At 41.2% G+C, this 22,172-nt stretch overlaps 1 long non-coding RNA gene across 1 annotated transcript; it reads right to left on the bottom strand.

Annotated features, from left to right (window-relative positions):
* Positions 1-4,979: 4,979 nt before the first annotated feature.
* LOC141730830 (uncharacterized) lies at positions 4,980-13,598 on the bottom strand. Its single transcript, XR_012582541.1, has 3 exons — positions 13,479-13,598; positions 12,175-12,260; positions 4,980-5,091 (listed from the first exon to the last, which is right to left on the bottom strand). It is a non-coding gene; the product is annotated as an uncharacterized LOC141730830 (long non-coding RNA).
* Between the last annotated feature and the right edge of the window lie 8,574 nt (positions 13,599-22,172).

The raw sequence follows: 22,172 nt of genomic DNA, 5'->3' as shown, positions 1-22,172 counted from the left end.
GACAATAAATTGCATCCACATATTACGTGTACAAATTCACTTTTCTGAAGGCAGAGTGAAGTCAATGTCAACAACAAGAGATCCTGCCTGAACTCCTGCAGCAGCCAATACTTCATATCTGCTGCAATAGAAAAATAACCCATCCAGAACCACAAGCTGCTATTTGTCTTACAGCTATAACTTAAAATAGTGTCTTTAAATTGAAGCTGACGCACAAGCAAAAAACCCGCAGAGAAACAAAGCCCCAAACATGAGCACTGGGAGTGACAGCACCAGCAGCACCACCCAGACCTGATGGGATAAAGATGTCTGCAGATCTGCTGCCAAAGTGAAAAGCACTAGGAAAATATTACCAAACCACATAGCTCAGAGAGGTAATATATCTTTGACTTTTTGCTCTTAACTGCTTCCTCAGAAAAAAAATCATCCAAAAAATGTAAATACCATGCAGGACAAATGTTAGATTTTTTTTTTTTTTCATGTTATAACTGCCTCCAAGACCAGTAATTGGCATGTGAGCCACAGTATCATATGCTGTAAAAGAGCACAGCAAAATGGCAAAATGTACCTCCTTTATGAATTTGCTTACTAGTCCACATGGAAAGCAGAGATATAAAAAGGGAAAGAAAAAAGAAAAGACTGTACCATAAGCTACAGGGGTAAAGGTCTCCTAGTGCCATGTTAGTGCTGCAGGTCACTGCTCACTTACTGTGCTGGTGTGCTTCATATTTCCAATGGAGCTCTGACAGAGGATGCTGGAATGGAAAGAAAACACAAGGCAAAGATTAGATGGACAAAAGAGCTTGACCATGAACAGAGGATTAAACCATCTCCTAAGCTGCCATGGAGATGCAGTTGTGATTTTCCCTCTCTTCCCCTTCCAATGTGCTCTGAGGTGATTGCACAGCCTGCAGCACTTCCACAGGCAGGGCTGAAACCTCCTGCCCAGCTTTTGACCAGGGTGACAACTCCTCACACACAGACAGGGCCAGGCTGCAAAGTCAGCGACCAACTCCAGTGGGGAGTTTGTGTAAAAGAATAAAGGACTGTGCAAATAAGGCAAAACTGAGGGATACAAAAGCCATACCTGCACCTATTAGGCTTAGAAAATCTTCCTCTTTTGGTATCTAAAATAACATTTAAAGCAGCTAACTTTTTATTTAATGCCTATTCACTTTTTTCTCCTTCTCCTCACATTTCTTCCCTTTCAGCAGGCCCACCACCTCAGTATGTGTAAGTGTCCTCAGGAGGCATTTTCAGGGGGAAGGCCAAGCAATTACACATGAAAGGGAAAAGATCTCAGTGTATTACAGGTACAAACAAAGCAAAACAGAACAGTCAAGTGATGAAGTTAAACCAAATAAATTCCTGGGGTTTACCACACTCACTTACATGCACATTAACTCATCTCTAACGTCACTTTGCTTTTTTCAGGAGATTCCTAGAAGCTGACCTACAAGACACAATATGGGAAAAATTAAGCTGTCTTGGACCTTTAAGAAATCAAACATCAGTAACTGAAATAAAGGAGGAATTTCTAGATAGCAAGCACTACAGTAAACCTACAATAAAACAATTCAGAATGTAAGAAGCCTTACAGATGGCATGAAGATAATTTTGACATGTAATCCAACATAGCATAAAACTAAATTAGATCTGTGGGACTTGGAAATTATAGTTCCATATGGCTGCTGTTACACTGAACCACAAGAGATTACTACCAAGTTTGTCAAGCTACTTAAAATAAAAATTTATTTTCTAAACAAGTAGGTTATAATAATTCTTCAGAAAAGACCCTAGTAAAGAAGTTGAAATTGAATGTTTTACATTTGCTGTGTTACTAAGAATATATGACTGACACTTTTATAAGTCAACATCATTAAAAGATTATGCAGAAACTGATAAAAACACTGGAATCACATAAAATGGGTGTTGTGCATCAGCATTGCATGAACAGGGACAAAGGAGCAAAAGATGCTAAAATTACCATGCAGAGGGACTCGTGTTCTGTGTACCAACAAACTGTGGGCACCTGCTCCCTCACAAATGCATTCCATGCCTAAGCATGTGAAGATTTTTTCACAACAGGAATTACTATCAGATCCATTTGGGAATAAAAACATTTGACATTGCTTTCCCTTGATCAGTAAATTGGCCTTAAAAATCCCAAAAGCCAGAAAAGGGGAGATGATTTCAGGGTGCCTGTGTTGCCCAAGCCTTAAGGGAGAGGAGACCCAAGCAGATACTTCTGACAGCACTGACACTGAGAAAAGGTTGCAGGCAACTGCTTTTCTCTGGAAGATGCAAGTAGATGACAGGCTATAAAATCTGCTGTGAGAACAGCAGATGGAAAACTGTTACATTTTTTAAAGTGCATTCTAGAGTACGTGTTAAATGGAAGCAGCAGGTCACCAACAAGATGTGCAAACAAAACCCAGCCAAGTGATTCGGTCTGACCTAGAAAGTGAAAATTCACAGTAAATTTGTCACATTTGAGCGCCATGTGCTGAATCAGCAATAGGATTTCCTACTCCCTATCCTTCCTTTCTTTCCTCTTCTAAAGAGACCACATCTAGCTGGTCTTGTTATCTAAATGACCACGTATTTTAACCAGCAAATGGTTTTCTTTTGATCCATTCAGCCACCTCTAGCAATTTATCAACAGCAACTTTGGCCTTTCTTCCTTTTAAATTTCCTTTTTTTACAAGATTGAAGCATATTAAAAATGCTTTATATGCCCAGTCTCACCCAAGTACTTTAAAAATACAGCTACACAAACTCTGTAAAGGAGGTGCCACATGTTAATTGTCTTGGCTTTCCATGTTGCCAAACAAAAGTGGCATTACATAACACATTTTCTCTCAACAGTTACACTGTCATCTTGCTTTTTTAACTGCAGGCTGAAGTAACAGCAATAGTATGATGTGGTCTAAAATAATACACAGTAGCTATAAAATGCCACCTTGATGATTTACTACAGCATTTTCAGACATTTGGGTGTGTTTACACAAAGAGTAACTAAAAATTCACCTGTTTCAAGCCAACAGCTTGAGAAACACATGGAGGACAGGAGTAAGCAATTGTAGAATGCAACTCCTGAGCACTGAGGAACACAATCCTCCAGTCAGACAACCTGAATATGCACTCAGAGGAGCAGTCATAATTATGTCAAAAAAACAAGGGAGAATCCTATAAATGATTCACCAGCTATTTCCCCAGCCAGCCCTCGTGTTTCACACCTCTTTCCTTTCAGCAGAGGGAGCTGAAATGCAGCTCTGAGACCATCTGTACAGCCAAAGAGAGGTTTGAAGATGCTTTCAGGTCTAATATGCAGTAAAGGAGGAAAATATTCTCACAGCACTGTTTTGGCTCTTCATATGGCTTGCCAATCTCCCCAGACTCCTGCAGCATTCATGGAAAACCAGGATCATCTAGAGAGGAAGCCTGAATCAGGGTATTGATCACCATTCACATCCTCTCTGTCTTCAGCCCTGGCTGCAAAGCAAGCCTGTAAAAGCTACCTTGCTAACTTAAAGCCAAACAGCTGGGCAGCAGAACAACTTTCCAAAATCTCCACCCAAGATACATAAAGAGCAACCACCACTTCAAGTGACAGCATTTAATCATGGACAGAGAGAGATGTGCATGAAAATCTGCTCAGATGCTCTGCAAAGCACAGCAGGGATACTGAAGAACCCAACAACTGAAGACACACAAATGTGACAATGACTTTGCTTTAATATTACAAATCTAGACAAATCCTGAACACCTTGGATTTGGTGTCCCAATATGCTGGGAAATTAAAAGCAGCATAACACTGCAATAATTAAGTAATGTTTTATAATTTATGTATAGTTATAGAAATGCAACTGTACTAACTGAAATATGATTTCTGTAGTTATAATTAATTAATTCATCTACCAATCTACAGCATATTTCACAGTCTTTGTTAAATGCTCCTCCAGGATGAAAAGATCCCACTGTCATGGTAATTGACCTTTGAAAAAAAAAGACCCAAGGAACCAAACCAAAGCAAAAGCAATCTGAAATATACCACACATACCACAAAGGAAAATATTGCTAAGACAGTGTTAAATTGTTCAGGCATCTTTTACACATGAGAAAAAGAGGGGAAAAACAACTGAGGAAGTTCAATTAACCAGAATGTACTCTTCTTGCTACTCAGAGAAGCAAAACACAAAATTCATAGACTGAATAAATACTTCAGAAGTTTCTGATAAGAAATGTAACTCATGGTAACATGAAGTACAAATGTAAGTTCTAAGCTGTACTTTAAATTCTCGAGTTCTTCTCTTAACCACACGTGGCAAGAACGGAGGTGGTTGAGAAGTGATTGGTTCATTTATTTTTCCTGTAAGATGTTCTTTACATTCAAAAGTCTTGCTGCAGGGCAAGGAACCAAACTGACATGGGATGACACCAATTGCCCATGTGACAGAGCAGACACACACCAAATTTCAGAGATCATTATGTGCTGGATGCTGATTACCTCCCTGCTGAGCCTGATGTCACTTAACTGTTGCATTATGCACTCTGATCAGGAAAAGTGTTGGCAATTTGTTGAATTGCTTTTTATTGAGAAACTGTCAAGACTGCTGTTCAGAACTATAAATTCTGCTTGCTTCTCAACTATTATTTCTGTTCCCAACTCAAGAACAATGACTAACACATAAGGGTCATAAAATGCAATAGGCAAGAATCAGATTTATTTCCTTTTTGTAATTATTTCTAAAAAGCCAAGCCCTGGATGCCAGAGACAATTCTCCCTGGATTAATCTTACTTTTTTTTTTTTTCCAAAGCAAATGTTCAATTTAATGTCTCAGACTAGACAATATCTCCCCTGTTCCTCTCCAGGCTCCTTGTCATATAGACAGCAGCTTATTTTCTTTGGTACAAACTCAACTTTGAATGCTCAACTTGATATGCTTCAGTCCCTCTGCCTGCTCTGTTAAATCCTGTGGGTACAGCAGGGTGAAGATCACTGGGTACAGAGGTGCAGGACCATACTTGGATGACAGCTCTAATGTTCTCTCACCAGCAGTCCTTTGGAGCAGTGCCAAGTGCCTCTCCTGAATAGAAGGACATTAAAAGTACAATAAAAGTTGCCCTCAGACAGGCTCTAGAGTAGTCATTGAAATATTACATTTAATAGCTCTAGCAATTGGATACAAACACATCCTTAATGCCTCAACCAGTATTAGTGATCATAAACCAGTAAGAGAAACTAGCACAGAAATATCTAAAAAACCCCATGAAACTAGCTCATCAGCAAGAAAATCCACAACTAGCTTCTTGGAAACCTCTAATTCCATGATGAAAGTTGGAAAAATAGAGTGTTACATGGAGAGGAGCTTAAAGGAAAGATGATATTAATCTCTCCCATTAGGAGCTGAATGACTTCAAATGCTCATTTTGACTTGATAGACAGAGTGTCAACAATAACATGTAGGTTTTTTTGTTTCCTTTTTGGCTCTGTTTGTTCCATTTATATGGAACCTTAACTGCTACTGAGCTACTGAAAGGAATTCTAGTGGAGTTAAATTCCCAGACACAATTCACTTAGAAATACACTGACAGCAAGCATCTATTGTGTTCAAGAAATGAAGCTGTTTCACTGAGTCCTGTATCAGCAGTGGTGGGGCCAGCAGGACCAGGGCAGTGACTGTGCCCCTGTGCTGGGTACTGGTGAGGCCACACCTCACACACTGGGTTCATTTTTGGCCACTCTCTGCAAAAGGCACTGGGGGCTGGAGCATGTCCAGAGCAGGGCAACAAAGCTGGGGAAGGGGCTGGGGCAGAAGTTTGATGCGCAGCTGGGAGAGCTGGGGGAGTTTAGCTGGAGAAAAGGCTCAGGAGCACCTTATTGCTCTCTAAAACTTCCTGGCAGGACTTTTTGGTGATGTGGGAGTTGGCCTCTTCTCCCAGGTAACAAGACAAGAGGAAATGGCCTCAAGCCGCATCAGAGGAGGTTTAGATTGGATATTAGGGGAAAATGATTCACTAAAGGGTTGTGAAGCATTGGTCCAGGCTGCCCAGGAAGTGGTGGAACCACCATCCCCAGAGGCACTTAGCAGACACAGATGGGGCACTAGGGGCCATGGTTTGCTGGGGCCTTGGCACTGCTGGGTTAAGGGATTCTGTATCCCCTCTACACCATCATGAGGCTGCAGTGATCGTTCAGACAGTGACAGAACACTGAAACTATCAGAGAGCAATAATAATAGAAATGACAAAGTAGTTTCTCTGCCTAAAAGGAAGTAATCAGTTTTGAAGCTCTTTCAAATTTGTCTTTATAAATTTATAGAGAATGGATGTTATTATATACAAGTGTTTCAAAAATTACCTAATATGGAGAGAACATATTACTCTTCAGTGAGATAAGTGTTAAATGATAAACTGCTCCAGTGCTGACACAACATAAATATGCAGTATCCATCAATCCATAAATCTGCAAAGAGCTAATGTAAAAGCTGTGGATAAGAACTTTAGGAATAGTCAGTTTATGTCTCCAGTGATTAATATTGCCATGTATTACATGAACATAAACATGTCTGTCTCCATGGAAACACAATGCAATGCAAGTTGCAAGTCTGCTTGTAGAATACCAACTGATAAATTGTCACTGAAATTAACAGAAATACTTACATGCAAGACTCAAAAGAATGTTGGCATAGCCATTTTTTCTGTAACTGTTCAAATTAATCTTTGGGAAGGGATGACCAAAACTGATGCTACCAACAATATCAAGTTTCTTTACCTCCTCTTCAACAACCAGATCAGTTAATTTTCAATAGTTCATCATGAATATTAATACTCAGTTATGAAACATTGTTATCAACCTATTAGCCATAGAAAGAAAAATATTTAACTTGTTCTGAAAATTCTTTGTAATAATTTCCCCCCCTCTTTCTTTCCTCCTCTCTGGTTCCCCTCATTGCTTGCAGAAGATCCTCCACTGTAACAAAAAACAATGTATAGAGGGAGAGAGAAAGAAGTAAACCTCTCCTGGCTTTTTCATCTTCTGATTCTGAATCCCACTGGTTGTCCCTAGTAGCTACAGGCTTCAAGCAGGCTAAGCATGCCTGCTCAAATCACAGCTCAGGAGGGTGGGTGACAGCTACTGAGAACAAGGGCAGTGGATGTTGTACATCTCCACTCTATCAAGGGCTGACAGACTCCTTATCCCCAATTAGTGACTTGTCAGCTGGGTGAGTGGACACAAGGTGCACTGAAAATTGTATGGTTGGAGTGCCAGGCACAAGGTGCAGCTGGCAGCCAGTCACAAATGGAAATAGATCCCCAGGGACCTGTGGAACATCTTCATTAACAGCCTGGCATTCTCTGCAGGTGTGTGGGTGAGCACAAACAGGGGTCAGCACCCTGGGGTGCAGGGCTGCCTCTGAGGGCAACCTGGGGAACATGGAAAAATGTGGTGACAACAACATTAAGGTTCAACAAAATCAAGTGCAATTTTTTTCATAAAACCATGGAAAGTTTGGGTTGAAAGGGACATTAAAGAACTGATTTTGTGGTTGGTTGTAGTTCCAACCATCTGCCATGGGCAGGGACACCTTCCACTAATCCAGGTTGCTCAAAGACCATCCCACCTGGCCTTGAACACTTCCAAGGATGGGGCATCCACAGTTTCACTGGACAATGTGTTCCAGTGGCTCACAGCAAAGAATGGCCGTGTGGAATGCAGCCAGTCCATGACCAACACAGCTGGGGACTGAGCAGGAAGCAGCCCTGCAGAAGAGACCTGGGGGTCCTGGGGGGTGCAGAGGTGAACACAAGTGACAAACACACCCCTGCAGAAGAAAGCAAGCCTCCTGCAGCCCAGGCTGAGGGAGCTGGAGGGGCCAGGGAAGGTCTCCTCTCCCTCTTTATTTGGCACTTTTGAGTCTGAATCTGGGTTCTGTATCCAGCTGTGGCTTTGCAGGACAGACACCAGAGTGTGTTCAGTGGAAGGACACTGTGATGGTCAGGGACACAAGGACCTGGTGGGAGGATGCAGAGAAGACAGAGACTCTTCTTAAAGGTGCACAACAACAGGACGACAAAGAGGTGCAAAGTTGGAAGAGTGGAAATTCCTTTTTTTATAGCTTTTTAAAAAATCAGATGTGTCAAATACTAGGACAATCACCCCAAGAGTTTATGGAACTGCCATCCTTGAAAGTGTGCAAAATGAGCTGAAGTTTTTTTCTGAGCAGCCTGATCTAACTCAATCTGCTTTGAGCAAGGGGTTAGAACAGATGGGGAACTCTGGAGGTCTCTTCTAACTTAAAATGTTACACATCCAGACTCCTGGATAAAGATTCTTATCTTGTAATTGATTCTACACTCACTGGAACTCTTCACAGAATCCCAGCCCTGAAGTATCACTTCTGGCTTCTTTCCTCAAGTACCTTGTGATTTCAGATTGTGCATTTTATCCACTTTTGAGGGAGAACAGTCAATTGGAACACAGACATTAAATTCTCCCAAGGACTCCCAGGTCTCTAACTTCAAACCAGGGTGACTCCCAAATGAAACAAAGACCCCTACAGCCTGAAATGTATCCACAGACTATAAAATGAAATTGAATCTACCACGCCTCTCTAAAGGCTACAGCTTGGTTTTCCTTTCCAGATTCAAAACCTACCAAAATTAATGAGAAATGATAAAGGTCCAGTAATCCTCTGTATGAGTAAGTCATAGCCTGAGTCTAAGGGATGACCTGGTGTCAGTGAATGTATAAACCACGATGAAGGAATTTTATGGTAACAAAGAGAGTGTGAATATAGCAGAAAGTAAGGGATTGTTGCCAGAGAAACAGAGATAAGCAAGGATGGTGTTGCCATGGCAACTGGGTGACATCAGAGTTTTCCTATTCAGTGCACTGGGTGATAATGAAGTGGTGAAACAGCAGCTTCTCTCTCTGCCGACTTCTGGGAGGTGGGCAGAACCCCAAGTTTGATTGTTTCACACTTAAGACGTGTCTAATTAGGAGGTTTACAGGGTTTTTGACACCACCATGTTAGATCCTCTAATGTCTAGTTCCTGTGTGGGAGTCCAAGGAGAATCACATTCATTCCAAAACAAAAGAATAGCCATTTCCCTGTCCCTCAGGAGCTAAAAGAGAATTCTAAAAGAGAATGAGGAGAGTCAAGGAAAAGATGGAAATATGGCCCATAGCACAGCACTGTGCCTCTCAGGCATCATCAGGCCACAGCTGATCAGCCAGCTGCACAATGAAATTTAGTACAGGATAAAATAAATTAGGTTATAACTCCTGCCAAATCAATGCTTATTTTTAAGCTTGTACATTTTCCAAGGATAATGGTGTCTTCCTGGACCACCTTGCACCATAATGGAGAATGCTTTAAAGACAGTTATTTTAAATTTTTTTCTTTAACCTTGGAAAAACCTCTATGTTGGAGGAATAAGATATTCTCAGTATTGTAGAGGGAGAGTAAATGGAAAAGTATTTGTGATAATATAAATAGACATTTAAAAACCCTTCATATAACCCTATTCATAAAATGCAAAAAAACCCAAACAATATTTTTATTTCAAATAATAAACACATCCCCAAGTAGGGACTTATATCAGTTTAGTCTGCTTCAAGGACTGAAAAAGCTGTGGCTTCAGAGCTGTTGCAGAGAAATCCACAATATGAGTTGACATTTACTCTGCAAGAGGGACTACTGAATCTGCAATAAAACCCCACACTTTCCATCCACCTCAGCCTGGGCTATAACTCCTCTTTATTAAGTACACAACAATAAGCAAGGTCTGCACTTCATACATTGGTAAGTTGAGAGCTTTGTTAAATGAAATTGGGCAGGCTGCTTAGGCACCAGCAGCAAAGTAGCTACAGGATCAGAGCCCTCACTGCAAGCTGCAAAACCTCTCAAGGAGCTGAATAAATACCCCAAGAACTCAGGGAGTTTCTGGCTGCAATACTCCCAGTGAGACAGACAGATGGACAGATACACAGGACACACAGCCACAAGCTGTCTGGCCTGGGCAGAGCTATGTCACAGCAATGCCCCCTCACAGACATCCAGGTAAGAGAGTCCTGGCAGGGAGAATTTATATTATGAGTGCATGAAAAACAGGAGACAGTCTCATAGCAGGGAATGAAAGTTCTTGGTAAAGCAAGGAACAATAGAAATGTTTCTTAATAATTCTGTTACTTAGATTGTGTTAATACCTGGCATTATCTAAACTTCTGAAATGTTTAATATGCTTGATTTCCATAAAGTTGTGTAATGCAGCTCAATTTGCGTAATTTCTTGGTATTTGCAACAGCAAAGAGGGAAAAAGGAATAATACAGAAGGAAAGGTATCTGACAAGTTTTGACTTCTGATCTTTGATCTCTCAGTTCTGCCTAGTATGTAAGCAATTATCTGCAGCCAGAACTGAATTTCACTCTTGATCCAAAGGTGACAGTCCTGGTGGATGTGACATGAATATCTAATGAGAAGTCCATGTGTTTAAACACTGCCTTGTGGCAGAAATGCCATCTTGGGTCAAGACCCTCCTTGGCTCTGACTACCCTGTGACAAGAATATTTTGCCATATCAAGTGGGTCATCAAAGCAGAATTATCTCCTATATAAAACAACAAACAAGTAAAAAGGGCTTTGCAATATAAAAAGTTCAAAGCAAGGCAATTTCAGTTCAAACAAACTTGGACTATGGAAAGTCAAAGAGCTTAGCAGAGATAAATATGACTCAACAAATCTCAGTGTGCCAATACAGAGTTAGATGTATTCAGCTGCAGTAGGGGACTGAAATCCATTTCTTGAGTAACATTTTTAGCATTCAGATACCAGTAGGGATGGTTGTGGATGGCTCAGTTCCTAAGGGAAAAATCCAGGAGACAGACTTTCAACATTCCATGTCTGTCTTTGTAGGATACTGCAAAGTATCTCATTACTTAAAAATCATCTCATGCAGTCATTTAAAGAATTTTTTTCCTCCTTTTAAGTGTTCTTTGCTGGTACCAAGGAGTCATTTCACTGCCAAAGAGCTGGATTCTGACAGCCCACACTAACAAGGAACAATGCAATGCTCAGGTTTAAAGGCCACGCTGAATCATACACCAATGAATTCTGCAAAGTGTGGGCTTCCAGACAGTGGCAATTTTGGATAAAAAAAAGATTACAAAACAAACAATATAAATCAACATTGCAAAGCTTAATCAGGTTACTTTTTAGAAAGTGAAGCTAACTTTTTAAATGCCATTTTACAAGAGGAAACCTTTTCTTGTAAAACTGAGCAGTGCCCTGAATAGAAGCCTGGAGGTAAAGAAGGGCTGGGTTTAGATTTTCTAGATCACCTTACAAGAAATGCAGCCAGCTCCAGATAGCAATTCCCCTCTCCCACTTTATTTTGTTTATAAATTCACATCTGATAAGCAACATATCTAAAGACATTTCCTTTGCATGAAACACAACTAAAATGGAAATTGTTTTGTCTTGGGAAATGAAGTGAGGACTCAGATGCAATAGCTTTCAGTCTTCTTCCTCCCCCAGCCTCCAGAGACAGTGCAAATCTCATTGGAACTCTGTCACCACCAATACATAGATGAAGTCACTGATTTCAGGATCTAAAAGCTACAGAGAATGCCCAGCTATTTCAATGAGGGGCTCTGCTGAAGAGGATTTTCATTTATCCCTCATGTCTTGTGCACCAAGTGATTTATCAACTTGTGAAGGAGGAGGATGAGCACGAGGAAGGGTTTTCCCCAGGACTGGGGGCAGAAGAGAAATGGTACAATCAGAGGAAGATCACATCAAATGACTTGTCATCTCTCCTGAAGATGTTTGCACACAGTTCTGAATATATCAACTACTACACCAGTTGCTCTCTAAAGTAATTGCTAAGATCAAAAACCAGTGGAATTTATCTGGAATCTTTCAGTTACATCAACAGGCCCCACAGCTTCTTTATTTTGTCAAACAGGTGACACATTGAGCAATTTAGAAAAGATGAAGCCTGGCATTCCCCACCTGCAAACCATCTGTATCTAATTATCACAACACTAATTAGAATCATTATCAAGAGAGACTGAAGCAACAAAACCTGATTCTTACAGTACACTTTGCTCTTTTGGAAAGACAAGGGGAGTTGCAATGCAGCTCAAAGGAATTTGTTTCAGTTACCTCTTACATCTGACTTCAGCTGCGTAAGTGGCATTTGTCTTGTGCCATGGCATCTTGAATTTTTCATTGAAATAGTACTATGCAGGCTGGGAGAAAAAAAAAGTTAAAAAAATAAGTACTTAGTGTACAACATCATAATTTCTGATAGTCATATGCACCAAAATGAAAATGTTAATTTTCTACATGAAAAATGTAGAACAAGCTATGTCTTTGGGAGTTGTTCAGTGAGAGATATTCTATGCATGATAAGGTTCATTCTGTGCACATTATAATATTGCCTTTTTGACTGAGGAAACACTGTAAAATCAAAGAAGATGTCTCATTTATAAAGTACAGATTGATAACTTCTTAAAATTGCTCAGTATGTACAAGCACATTCAAGTAGAACCCATAAGGAGACATAAACACTTTCTCAACGAACTCAATAATAGTGTTCTGGGAGAATTGATCATGTTTCTTTCTGCACAGTATGGAAAAGTATTCCACTGGTTAGCTCTGAAAAAACCAGAGAAAAACCATTGTATAACATTTCTCATGCACTCAACACACATATATGCAATATTTCCTTTCTAATAAAAGGAAGCCTTGTTTTCTGATGATAAGCTAATTTCATTTTCATTAGCTTCTTTGGAACTAGTAAGTACTTAGGAGTTCATCTTTATTCAAATTTTTTCAATAAGATGCCCAGTACTTCTGAGAACAAAAAATTTGATGCAGCTGGAATGAATCAAAATATTCCTAATGACCTGATTCATGCCAGCTTATAGAGAGAGCAATGCTGCAAGCACAATTTCTTAATAAACATCAGATCAATAGACAATGCATGGCAACACTGAGCAATTATTCACTAGTAGAGCAGATTAGAAAAATTTAATTGGCTTTTTAAATTTCTACTTTCAAATTTCTTCTTTACTTCTGCATATTTTTTAAGAGATAGTACAGTGGAAGTGTATATTTTCTCCAAAGGAAATAATGTCTTTAGGATATTTGACTTTTTCTTTCTGCAAGCTTTTATTATTTGGCATCACAAATTTCTCATTTGGAATAACCAAGTTCTGTCTTGCAGATAAAGCAGTGGACAGGGACTTTGTAAGTATACTGTCCTGGTTTAGGACAAATTAGGGGGAAATCTCCAAAAGGGAGCCCCCCCCCCCCCCAAAACAGAACAAACCTCCAACCACCCCTCCCCCAACACCGGGTTCGGGAAGGAATTCCTCGGAGGAGCAAAGTGGAAAACAAAACCTATTTATTTACAAGTAACAAAAAGAACACTCCCCAACACAAGAAAAGAAAAGGGACCAGACTGTGTTGTGAGGGCGCCGAGCTTCTGTCGCAGGCTTCGGGTGTCCTGGAGCTCTCAGGCCAGATCCGGAGCCGGTCCAGTATCTTCAGGGGAGGGTAAAAAAGAGAGAACAAAAGAAAAGGGAAAAAGGAAAAAAAAAACCAGCGCAAAAAAAAAAAGCAGAAAGCAAGCAAGCAAGCAAGCAAGCGGCTAGCCAAGCCAAGCAGCAAAAGCCCAAAGCAAAAAGTGCTGCCCCCCCCCCCCCTTCCCCATCCGGCCACAGCAAGACGGCCGGGGGGGGGGGGGGGGGAAGGCACAGCTGCCAGACACAACACACGATATTGGGATAAAGGCTGAAGGCTGTCACCCCACGACAGACACCAATTAGCATTTCAAAGCTTTGTCTTCACTTGTGTATGCACAGGCAGCAGTGCCTGTGTCCCAGTGCCAGGCCTGTGAGAGTTCAGAACTGATGTTTGAGAGCAGCTCAGTGGAGGTGCCTTTCTGAGCCCACTGCCCAGAGCAGCCAGCCCAGCTCCCAGCTGCCCCTCCAGGAGCACGGGACAAGCAATGCTCAGCTGCAAACCGAGAGCACAGCTATGTCTGAGACACTGGCAACCAAATAAAACCAAAGGAAATTCACTTCCAGTGCCAAATCCTCCCCACTGATGCTCCCCTTTTCCTTGAACTCCTAAGAACCTCTGTAGTCACATAGGCAAGCTCTTGTTTGGATCACAAATCCTGCAGTAAGAATTCTGCAAGCTGAGTAATGCCATAGTGTCCGGTTTATCTCGGCTGTTTGTGAGGCCTGGAAAGGCCTGGGGTGGCCTTGGGGCAGCCCGCGTATCGAAGGACGAGAAGAGGCTTCAGTTCTTCTTTCGGTTTTTATGTTTATTAATTGTTTATCTAAAAGATGTTCTTTCAGCCGAACAAAGATCCGCTCAGCAGTCAGCCATGGGCACACTGTGCCGTCCCCCGGACCGCCACATATCTTTATACCCCTTGTTACGTATACAATATTTATCATTTTTCCCCAATACCATCTATTCTTATAACTCGATGTACTCTCAGTAATAACCAATCCAAAGGTGCCACCGTGGCCAAAGAAGATGGAGGAGAGGAGGAAGAAGAAGGAGGGCAGGACACACCCCAATTCCTCCATCTTACTCCTCTAAACCCCCCTGTACATAAATCCTAAACCCTGTTTCTCACCCTCTAATTAGCTAATCTTTTCGCCCTTCACCCCGGTGAGGCCCTCTTATCTTCATACAGGTGTCGTCTCCCGTGTAGGGTCAAAGTCCAGCCACCAGACACTTCTGGCAACATTCCAGGGCTCCCGGGCCCCCCAAGGGTGGTCTCGGGGGCCCGGCATCCCAGGATTCAGACCCTGAGATCCCACACCATAGGAAACAGTGAGAAGCAGGACCATAATTAGCCTTGCTTTTTATGGAATATTTTCCCTGTTATGTGATTCTTTCTGACTTGGACCACAGCCTGTGGTATAATCATTATTGTTACCTTTGAAGCACCATTTCCTTGCTTTATAAGTTACCTCTATAGTTCTTATAAATATGGCTGCACCAAATATGAATTTTGAGAGTTATAACTGAATAAAGTCAAGTAAACTTACTTATTTTTCAGGTTATCAATATATTGATCAGTCCAAGCTGAATATGGAGTCACTGGATAAGCAATTAAGGTGTGTGATCATCACATGGACAGCCAGTTTTGTTTCCCAGATCAATCACAAAAATATAAATATCATAATTCTGTTTCTCCCCTTTTCTTGTTCCTTCTCCTCTTCTTCTGGACATGAGCTGTGGTGACACAAGGACCATTTCTGAGTACTCAGGGAAAGCAACCAAACTGCTTCCCCTGGAGTTAGGTGATCCTCATCCTCTACCCAAAAGTGCTCCATCTCAAAAGAAAGCCTCTTGTCTAATAGAAACCATCCCAATCTAAAGTGTTCTTCTACGAGAAAACAAAATTACTTCTCAGACGCTACAAAAAAGCTCATCTCTGCATGAAAGTTCTTCTCTCCACTTAGAGGGAGAGGAAAAATAAATCATCATTTGATTCTTCTCTTTCCCAAAGGGGAAGCAAAACATGCTCAGTGAAGGTCATTTTTCACTTTCTCCTTTGATTTACCACACAATTAATCCAAATGTGAGGTTTGATTTTAGTTCTTGCTTCCTTATGGCCATATTACTAAAAACTTTAATAGACTTACTATAAGAATTTTTTACAGTTCTTGAATTCCATTTGCAGGGCCATGTAATGTGCTAAATAAAGCACCAGCCAAGTCTCTGACCCCAGCACAAATTCACTCAAGTGAACAGAAAAACTGGAGAAAGACAACAAACAAATTTTCATTTAATTCTGGAAAAATAATAATTTTGGTTTTGTATTATAAATATATTCTTACTACAGCTCCATTTCTTTTCTAGTTTAAATTCTTCAGTCTTCTATATCTTTAAAAGGAAAGCTTTTGTCAAGTGGTCTTTTATGGCTTTTTTTCTTTCTGGAAGAGTGAGGTTTTTAAAACTAGATTGCAATAAGTAAATCCTTACTAATCAAACTTACAGCACAAACATTGTTTCACTGAGGTGGGAAGCTACAGATGTCGCAAGGCTCTGGCAGTGAAATGTTTCCTTTGGAGGCAGCAGCGCACAGCAGAGGGAGCCTGAGGCGGAGGGAACCAGCTGTGTGTGCAGGCAGGGGACAGCAGGAACGTGGAACCAGAGCCCCAGGGCCCTCGGGGCACCCTGCACTGCTCCAGCAGGGACAAAGCAAAGGCACAGCATCCTGCAAGCACTGACAGGCACATCTTGGCCCTTTGGAGTCCCTGCACCCTGCAATGAGGCTCTCTCCTCATTTTGTAATGCAAAATCCACCTCTCTAAACAATAGTTTTTCCATTTTTAAACTTGATTCCTTCACAAACACTAAATCTGTTACTACTGAGCATCCTGCAGCTCCCATGATCATTGATTTCCTTCCTCATACAGTTTTTGATGTGTTCCTACCAAATCAGTTTGCTGCATATCTGTCCTGTGCTATTCAGTGATGTTCAACAGTGAATCCATGTGAGACCCTTGTCCATCCGTACATCCAGGTGTGACACAGCCCATAACCCATGTGAGACCCTTGTCCGTCCGTCCATCCATCCGTCCATCCGTCCATCCATCCATCCATCCGTCCATCCATCTATCCGCCACACAGCCCATAACCCATGTGAGACCCTTGTCTGTCCATCCGTCCATCCATCCATCCATCCATCCATCCATCTATCCGCCACACAGCCCATAACCCATGTGAGACCCTTGTCTGTCCATCCATCCGTCCATCCATCCATCCATCCGTCACACAGCCCATAACACATGTGAGACCCTTGTCTGTCCATCCGTCCATCCATCCATCCGTCCATCCATCCATCCATCCATCCATCCGCCACACAGCCCATAACCCATGTGAGACCCTTGTCTGTCCATCCATCCGTCCATCCATCCATCCATCCGTCACACAGCCCATAACACATGTGAGACCCTTGTCTGTCCATCCGTCCATCCATCCATCCGTCCATCCATCCATCCATCCATCCATCCGTCACACAGCCCATAACACATGTGAGACCCTTGTCCATCCATCCATCCATCCATCCATCCATCCATCCATCCATCCATCCATCCATCCGTCACACAGCCCATAACCCATGTGAGACCCTTGTCCGTCCGTCCGTCCATCCATCCATCCATCCATCCATCCATCCATCCATCCATGTGCCACACAGCCCATAACCCATGTGAGACCCTTGTCCATCCATCATCCATCCATCCATCCATCCATCCATCCATCCATCCATCCAGGTGTGACACAGCCCATAACCCATGTGAGACCCTTGTCTGTCCGTCCGTCCATCCATCCATCCATCCATCCATCCATCCATCCATGTGCCACACAGCCCATAACCCATGTGAGACCCTTGTCTGTCCGTCCGTCCATCCATCCATCCATCCATCCATCCATCCATCCATCCATCCATCCATCCAGGTGTGACACAGCCCATAACCCATGTGAGACCCTTGTCTGTCCGTCCGTCCGTCCATCCATCCATCCATCCATCCATCCATCCATCCATCCATGTGCCACACAGCCCATAACCCATGTGACACCCTTGTCCATCCATCCATCCATCCGTCCATCCATCCATCCATCCATCCATCCATCCATCCAGGTGTGACACAGCCCATAACCCATGTGAGACCCTTGTCCATCTGTACATCCAGGTGCCACCCAGCCTATGCCAAGCCTGGAGAAAATGGAAGCTTTTTTATGCTGCTTTAGGTAACCTGAGGAAAACCAGTTCAGAACCTTGATTAGCACTTGTCAAGTCGTACAGAAATTGCTGCTATGTCCTAGTACATTCTCAGGCCCCACTTTACAGACAGATTTATGGAAATATGGGGTTTTCTCCCAGCTGACAGGTGCCACAGAATCCCAAATTCAGGAGCAAAACCCTTAATGCAATTTGAGCAACCTCACTCCAGTGTGATTAAATAATTATCAAAGTAACCTGGTAGAAAGAGCACAATTCTAAACCTTGTGAAAGCATCCCTGAACAACCTTGGGTAAATTATTATCTGCTTTGGTCTCAATGAAATACAGATAATGGTATTTCCTTCCACCTAGGGGTACTGTTCACCTGAATGGAGCCCCTCAGGGAACAAGAACAGGCCATAGCAGTGCCCCTTCTAGAACACAAATGTTACACAAGGTCCCTTGAAAAGTCACATTGTTGAAGGCTGTAAAGCATTGTAACAGACAAGGACTTAACTACTTTGCATATAGTCTAATGCATACAGTTATTATAAATCCCTCACAGGAACAGAAACATTCATTTTAAAGATGAATTAATACAAATAAAAAGGACAAAGAACCAAAATTATGGTAAGACATTTTTCACAAGCACAGCAACAAAGAGGTGCACTCAATTGAATACAATGTCTTTGTTCCTTTGTGTCTTTTTTGTGAGCCTCTTAAATTGTAAGGCTAAATATATGGTGTTTAGGATTTTTTATTGAAAGTTGGATGTAGTTAAGCACAAAACTCATTCAGAGTCACTTTTAGACAGTACAATATGGTTCTTAGTCAGTATCTTGTGTAATGTGCCTTTTGACTACTGGATTGCATTACTCTCATTCACAATAAATTTAAAATAAAAAGAAAAAACCCATTAGACCTAGATTTACCAAGTACAGCAAGAATTCAAGGCCAGTAACTACAAAACCACCCTGTGAAAAGCAGCAAGTTCTATTGACTAAAGGCCTTTTTTTTTTTTAAACACCAGAAACTGTACATATAATTAAAAAAAACCCTTTTCTTATGACAACACTCAATATAATATCACTTAGATACTGAAGAAGTTATTTGTGAAGCTGGCCTTTATGGTGTTTTTTCAAAACTCCAGTATTGTTCAGAGATCTTTCCCAATGCTGACAACTTAACAGTCTCCAATATGCAGGGAAAAGCCCCTCAGAGAAACTCTGAGCTCTCGGGTGTTTAACACTTCACAAATGGGGCCATAGCTGAAATAAACCTGCATTTACTGCAGAGCATCAGAAGCAAACATCTGCTTCTAGATTTCATCTTAAATCTTGTTATATTAAAGACAATAAAAAGTGGGTGGGGAGGGAAGACCAGTACAGTAGTTATGGAACACAGTCATAGCCATAAAATGTTAAGATACATTCAGATTCACAGAACTACCAGGAGTAAATTTTTTTTTATAACTGGTATGATACTGATGCAAAAAAAATTCTAAATCTGCTAGAACAGAGTATAGAGCTGTTACATAATGGTTAAGGGGTATTCTAAAAGGTTTTGCATTAAATGAATTATCTACATGGCTAAACACCAGCCAAATTTTACAATATTTCCCAGTTCTCCCAGGCATATTTTCAAAAATCCCAAACTCTGCAACTACATCTGTACACAGTCCTGGGTACAATTCCACAGTGACATCTTTCTTTTAATGACAAGGCTGTGATTGAGACCTCTTATGGCAAGGATCATTTCCTTCAAGTTTAGATGATATTCAAATCAAATAATGCTTTGAAGGGGGAGCAAAGAAAACAGAAGAAATAAATTCATTTTTGTAGAAACAGATGGAGAAAATGCAGAACATTGTTATATTTCATGAAACTGCTGTCTGTGTAAGAAATGAAGCACAATTTATTACGTATTCATTTTGCCCATCTGCTAAGTGCATCATTAAGACAATGAATTCAGTTCATTTCCTTCACTCCCCAGCTAAGCAGTGCAATTAGAGTTTTAGAACACAGCTACTGATAAAAGGAACTTTTTTCCATTATTGTCTTTATTCCAAATATTCTATCATTAAATAGCTTGAAAGGTTTTCTTCCCCTCTTTTATTTTCTCTTCTAGTCTCACCAACTTCTCTTCCCTGTTTTCAGACATTCTGAGTTGTAGGGTTCAATGCCCTTGGGGGCATTTTTTTTCCAAGTGCATTTCTAGCCACATTAGAACATCTAACATCACTCTTAATACCACAAAAAAAGCTTGTTTTGAGTTGCTGAAGTTTTTTCCTTCTTTTTAAGAAACAGTGTAATTTTCTGTAAAATGTAACAGTTCAGAGATGATAATGTCAATGGTGCAATATGATAACTCAGTAAGACAGGGCTCTTTATTGGTGTTACATTGAAGGTGAGAGGTTGTGGGCAATAAACAACAACAAATTATAAATGTCTCCTCCTCAAAGTGGAATCTCAAGAGCTCAGGGATCACAGAGTGCAAGAACCAGGACATTACCTGCTCCACCACTGGCAGTATAAGCAGCTGGAACAGAGGATGGGGTGGGAACCCTCACATCACCTGGGTGGCTTTACAGGGCAGCACAAGAGTTCCACAGAGCCTGTGCCACTGAGAGTGATAAACATCAAGCCAAAACAGAGTCAAGCTGGGCCCATCTACCATTTTCTTCTGCCATTTTCATTGTTTTAACAGTATTTCAACACATAAAATAGCAGGAATATTTAGTTATATGTGGGTGAGGTATAAAAAGCCCCAAGAACAGACTTCAAAGCTAGCAAGGTAAGATCTTTAGGAACATGATTTCTGCTATTCAAAGTCTTGGGCCTTGCTCACATTGTAATGTCTCTTCTTGATCTGTATGAGGATCACTCAGCACAGATCCAAGAGGGCTGTAATTAGCAGCTCCAACACATCCCTATTTTTGGTAGTGTAGAGCAAGCAGCTTTTGTCAGCACAGTTATGTTGGACACAAATTATCCCTCAGATGCCACAGTGGTGTTTGTACAAGCGTGGTTTGGACACCAAGCCAGACCATGCAGCTTCTCAGCAATCCTGTTTTGGCAGCCACCCTGATAGTTAAAGCTTTATCTTTGACAATTCTGACTTTAGCTTTACTGCCAGGCATCAAATATGTTATTTCATTAACTCCCTGTGCAAGCTCTCCAGCAGTAAAGGCTTCAGATGTAAAAGTACTTGCAACAAAGTGATCAGGTGGTCTAGTTCCACAAGAAACCCAGACAAACAACAAAACAAATTTTAAAAATCCAACCACCAAAAAAATATGCAAAACAAAAACAATTTGAAAAAAAACAAGGCAAACCTTCCATAGTAACACACAAAAAGCACATCGTTCTCTCAGGATAATGTGCTCCATATGGCTAAAACATTAAGGATGCCAATCTTTGTACATCAAGAAAATTGTTCAACAGAATTCAAATATACTGCTACTGAAAAATGATTCACATTAAATCATTTTCAGCAGAAGTTCCAACTAATATATGCTAGCCACAAAGTTTTCTAATTGTAATCAATGTGCACTACATCAATTCAGCTCAGATGCATTCTTTGTTCAGCTCTCTAGCTGTTCTGACAAAATCCCTTCAAAAAAGAACTTGAATAAGACAATTAAAAATTGTGCTAAATGTCCCTTTCCTCAGTACTTACATCTCTCATCAACAGTTATCTTTGCAGATGTAAGAGCAGCAGTGATCTCTTTAAACAAAAACAATATTCACAAAAGCAAGAAAATTCCTAATTAAGGTTGATATCTCCAATTCATCCTATCCACCCTCCGTGCCCCTGCTTTCAGAGCCTGCCAAGCCTGAAGACTGAAGCTGCATCACAGGATTCAACAGGAACTGAGAACAAGCTGCTTTGGAGCTCTCATGCTTTGAAATGGACTTGAAATTATATCAATCAGTAGTGGCTCCTGTGACACTTAAGATTTATTTCTCAGTGAATTGGTTTTCTTTTCACAGCATCCAAAATGTCCTTCTGCACTCACAGCAGATTTCAGTTCTGGTTTCATGCAGATGTTTGCTCTGACTCCAATACCAGTGCTGCATTCCATGCATGTACTCCTTCTCATCAGGCACCCACTCACTGCTGGGGTCTGAACAGGGTCCCTGGAACTCAGCAAAGCAGTCACTGCTACTCTGAGTGAAGCCATCTGAAGAAATCTGATAACAATAACTGGGGGTTTTCCAGGAAGAGCTGACATTTTTCAGGCAGCTTCATTACACCTAGATTTTCCCAAATATTCTTAAAGCCACTGAAGACTGAAGCAAGAAGTAAGTTTTAGTCAAGATGAAGTATTATTCCATTGTATTTACCTATTTGTGATGCAAAGGAAAAACTCGGGGGAGGGGTGGGAAATCAGGGGATTC

The sequence above is a fragment of the Zonotrichia albicollis genome, chromosome 13 (genome assembly GCF_047830755.1).
Source record: "Zonotrichia albicollis isolate bZonAlb1 chromosome 13, bZonAlb1.hap1, whole genome shotgun sequence".
Classification (NCBI taxonomy): Eukaryota; Metazoa; Chordata; class Aves; order Passeriformes; family Passerellidae; genus Zonotrichia; species Zonotrichia albicollis.
Note: the sequence above shows the minus strand (reverse complement) of the source record. Positions and strands in the feature narration are given on the sequence as shown.